The sequence below is a fragment of the Paralichthys olivaceus genome, chromosome 12 (assembly GCF_024713975.1).
Source record: "Paralichthys olivaceus isolate ysfri-2021 chromosome 12, ASM2471397v2, whole genome shotgun sequence".
Lineage (NCBI taxonomy): Eukaryota > Metazoa > Chordata > Actinopteri > Pleuronectiformes > Paralichthyidae > Paralichthys > Paralichthys olivaceus.
The window spans coordinates 20,544,415-20,549,349 of NC_091104.1; the positions used below are offsets into that span (position 1 = coordinate 20,544,415).

At 39.7% G+C, this 4,935-nt stretch overlaps 1 long non-coding RNA gene across 2 annotated transcripts; it reads right to left on the reverse strand.

Annotated features, from left to right (window-relative positions):
* Positions 1-2,450: 2,450 nt before the first annotated feature.
* LOC138412329 (uncharacterized) lies at positions 2,451-4,781 on the reverse strand. Of its 2 annotated transcripts, XR_011244772.1 has the most exons (4): positions 3,464-4,781; positions 3,208-3,346; positions 3,014-3,107; positions 2,451-2,607 (listed from the first exon to the last, which is right to left on the reverse strand). It is a non-coding gene; the product is annotated as an uncharacterized lncRNA (long non-coding RNA). The 2 variants fall into 2 exon arrangements; XR_011244771.1 differs by having other exon boundaries at positions 2,451-3,107; positions 3,464-4,778.
* Positions 4,782-4,935: the final 154 nt, after the last annotated feature.

Below are 4,935 nucleotides of genomic sequence, written 5' to 3' on the forward strand. Positions count from 1 at the left end.
CGCTCTCATACTCCCTCGCTCCGTCTCACCTGCTCTTTATTTTCATTTACAACCCACTTTTTCCTACTTCCTGTATCATGAACTCGCTCATTTACATTTTAGTCAATCGAGCTCAGGTTCCCAGCTCAAAGTTGCTTACACAGAAAGAACAAGTGTACGGGTTCAAGGTCTTCTGAGCCTTGAGATTTGGCAGTTTATTATCAGGAGAACAACTGAGGGAGAACAAATTAAAATTGGAGCGGTGGTTCATTCATTTGAAAGTTATTACTGAAGAGCTGACGAGACAGACACGGAGGAGTCAAGGCCAGAGCTGTGAGCTTGATGGATGTTTTTTGACCCTGTGGGGGAGATTTTTATGCTCGCTATTAACAATAGTACACCTGTAGTTTGCTCACTTTCTTTCTTTATGCTTTCAAACAAAAAACTCTGAATGGAGGAAACCATGTGATTCAGCCAAGCACAGAGACTCTCATTCTGTAAAACCTTACCCTGCTTCACCATGCTGTCCATCTGCTTTTTCGTATTACTACTTTTTCGCATAAAATGTATTAAATATGTAGCTTTTCACATATGATCTCCAAAGAAAATACTCAATTTGTACCCATATGTCAGTTCTCATCTTTCGTAAAGACAAATCTTTTTTCATTTATGTGCATTTTATGACCCGAGTGTTAGTATCCCAAATTGTGGGTGGCTGTGGCTCAGGAGGTAGAGTGGGTCATCCACTAACCAGAAGGTCAGTTTCAAAACTGAATCGCACTGGCCAGAATAATTCAGTGTGCTGCATATAGAAGCACTGTGTGAATGGGGAACGTGACATGTAAAACAAAGCACTTTGAATGGTCGTTAAGGCTGGAAAAGTGTAATTGTGCAGTCTCCTCATTATTATGCATGTGGTACATTGTGACAGCTCTGCACCACAGACTGTACATAAAGATGGACATGTCTCCACTTCCTGCCACTATCCAGAAATGAATCCAAGATATCCCGGATTCGAACACTACCATTTTGCGCCCAAGATGTCTTTTGGAGCCAGAGTTTGGAAATGTGTAATCGTGAAGTGGAGTTCCAAATGCAAAAACAAAATCCTGCCAGTTAACATTCTTGACCAATCATTAGTCAGCTGTCAATCATGAAGGTTCCCCTTTGTTTCAAAGTGAAACTTTTCATATTTAACATTTGATTAATATTAAACTGTTGACCGTGCAGCTTTAAAATAACCACCACTCTAGCTGAAGTGTTGAGCCATGTAACAGCTGATGAAAAAATATATATTGTGTCCATTTTGTATTGTAAATAGAGCATAATCAGTAATAGGGTTTCTAATTAAATCAGCAGCCACAGCAGGGGCTGGTAAAGTGCATGTGCAATGATGTCGTTCAATAACATGTGCACAGCTCCACAGCACACCTGCACACACACACACACACACACACACACACACACACACACACACACACACACACACACACACACACACACACACACACACGGCTTTCTGCACTGTAAAAATCACATTGCAAAATATAATTGCCCTGGTAACTATGACTTTGTGAAACAGTGAATACAGAACATTTACAGGTTTGTAAACTCAGCAAAAACTTTATCATGTTAAATTTGAAAAAGTTGCTACTTTTACAAATGTTTATGTCAAAACACAAAATTGTTCATTTAAACCATGTCTGTGTGTCGCGCCGGTAATTCTAACACTGTGTCCTGACTGTGAGCGTCTCATGTTCTTGGTTCTTACTGAGCACACAATGTTGACGAGTCATTTTTGATGATGTTTAAATGAAGTCTCATAAACTCTGGAGCGAAACAAGCTAAGTCACTTCATGTACTGATCAAGTCCTGATAACCAGTGATGAGTGCTATAGTGAGAGCAGGTCAGATTGGAGGAGGACACAGAAACTCCAGCTCCTGCTCTGATCATGAAGCAGCTGATCAGTCCTTTCAGCAGGGATTAGAAGAGACAAACCATTAACAGCCCAGTGGGACAATGTGGTGCCACTGGAGAATTCAATTTAGGAGAATGGCTCTCACAACCACCAGCCGATTCTCCCATGCTGGTCACATTGTGAGATTGTAATGCCTTCATACTTTGGATGAGAGCAGAGACGTGTCAAGTTCACATCTGTATGTGTGTGTATTTCCTGATCGAAAGCAACTTGAAGCTGAACTTAGAGGCACAATATGTCACTGTTGTTTTAAAGGCACATTATCAAAATCGTAGTATGCACTTACATAAGAAGGTGCAAAACACATTAAGATCACATTAATTCATATGTGTCGCTGACTTGACGTTGCAGATCCAGGTCACGGCTGCGGCCACATTGCGGATCGTGGTAGCAGCCGAGCATGGATTATGATGATGAACTAGATTGCCTACATATACAATATGTGTTAGACGGAACTGACACAAACGCAGACACAGACAAACTGGGTTTTAAAGTTAAATAAAAGAGTGTGTTTATTACTCAAATGTCAGGTGACAAAGAGTTGCAGATTTACTGGAAGTTTCTGTGGTTTGGCAGCAAATCCAGGCAGTGTGGTTGAAGCTGGTGAGTGGGCAGGCAGGTTAGTTCTTTGGCAACAAGTGAACAGGATCTGAAAAGAAGGTGGACAAGCACGAAGTAGCAAACAGGCAACAGGTAACAAGCAAGATCATCAAAGCTGTTTCCAAAAAAGCACAACTGCCAGAGAGCACGATGCCACTGAGTGGATCAATCCAGCGAAGATTCACTGCAGGAACCAGGGTTTCTATACTGGCAATGATGAGTCGCAGGTGTGTCCACTTGAGAGAGCGAGCTCACGCTCATAAACACAGAGACAAGGAGGGCTGACAGAAATAGGTTTTAACTGAGACACATGGAAGAAAGGGTGGATCTTGAAGGACTTAGGGAGTTTCAGGACAGATGGATTGATTACAGAGAGGATTTCAAAGGGGCCAATGATCATTTCTTGGACTCGGGTTGTAAGGAAATATTCTTAGTGGAAAGCAAAACTCTCTGACCTTTTGGAACGGAGCAGAGCGGAGTGAGCATCTTTCCATATCATGCGAAGTCAATGGAGGTGAGGCTGGACAGAGGGAACAGCAGCATCTTCCTCTTGAGAAGGAAACAGTGGAGGAACTTCCTCATTAGGTTAAGATCATTAGGTTACTTCCTCTGAGGAAGTAACCTAATGATCTTTAAAATGGTGTCATACCTGTGGCAGTGCAGGTCAGGGAATTATGAGCATAATCGCCCCAGGGGACACGCGAGCTCCAGGAGGAGGGATGTTGTGCCGCCACACAGCGTAGTGCTGATTCATGGTCCTGGTCCACCTGCTACATCTTTCCGTTAATCTGTGGGTGATAAACAGGGAAGAAACTCTCAGATGCCCTGAAAGGGCTGCAGAGCTCCCTCCAAAGTCCAGAGACAAACTGAGGGCCCCGGTCAGAAACTATATCAAGAGGAATCACCTGCAGGGGGATTAGTGTTTGACCAGTAGATCCACAGTCTCAGTGGCTGAGTGGAGCTTTGGGAGAGGCAATAAATGCACAGCTTTTGAAAAACGATCCACAATGGTGAGCACAACTCTGCATTGGTGGGTAGAGTAAACAGAAACAGTACACAAGTAAAAGTAGTAAAAAAAACAATCTAATAAAAAACAACTCAAGTAGTGAGTAACTTCATTAGAATGTGTTGATCCAAACTGGATATTTAGTAGTAATAACAATGTAAAGTGCACATTGGTTGTAATTAATAGTAAATATTAATACATATATGCTGTTAAACACTGTTTGCATCCAAACATCAAGAACAAACCTTCACTGAATCGTCATAGAAAAGGCTTGGGTGCAAACCTGCATTCAGTTTCCAAAACAAACTGAAATTTTAACTTTAAAATGGAAACCTTATTAACGCAGGATAGGAAGATGCAGACTTTTCAAAATAAAAATAATATGCTAATAAATTAAACAAAAAAACTTGGTCGTAAGATAAACAGGGAAAAAGCGCAAATATAGGCACATGGTTTTGTTTTAGTGTTGTATACAGAACAAGTGAAAAAACAACTATCAATCCCTGCTGGAGTGGGTTAGATGCAGTCATTCAAAAACAACGTATTCCGCTAAATAAAGTAAATCTTTACAATTTAAAATATTTAACAGTAATCAGTAATACATTGACTCCACTGGCATCTCGAACGTTCCTGCGAGGAGAACAGAAGGAGGAATATTTAATCAAAAACTGGATCTCATTCACATTTTCCCCAAATAACAGTCTGCTCAACAATTGAAGTTGCAGGAAAAGACTTGTGCTCCTGTTTGTAAGTAAGTTATTGTATAGTAAGATGTCAAAAACTCAACTAAAACGTCAAAGTATAGTAAAGTATTGTAAGTTAGATAAGAAGGAGCTTTAGCTGGGAAGCTAACATGGGTATTATATCATGGCATCTGATAGAGCCAATGGCACCAAATCTGCTCTAACAGTAAACCTGGTCTTACTCAAATCACTTCATGATTTTAAAAGTTTTTAATGTAAAGAACAAAAGCTACCTGTAAAAATATTGTGCCACTTATTGTATTGCGAGGCATCAACAGCTATTTACTGGTAACTCTAGCTTCTGTTATTTAAATATAATACAAGAAAAGGTTATAAACTAGATTAAAACATTATTAATTGTTCTTTTGCTGCTATAAAACCAATACAATCATTGGTTTAAATGTTTAATATAGTTGCTTAGATTAATAATAATTCATATATCTTAGTCACATTTTTACTACAATTTATTGAAAGAAAATAATATGCAATTAATTAGGCGTGTATCATCTATGGAAATTATTACAGGCCATTATTGTCCCTGTGCTTTTCCTATATATGGTCATATGAAGGTCCTTTAAATCCATTGATCTTTAGGTCTCAATCTCATTTGATGACTTCTATGTTCTCA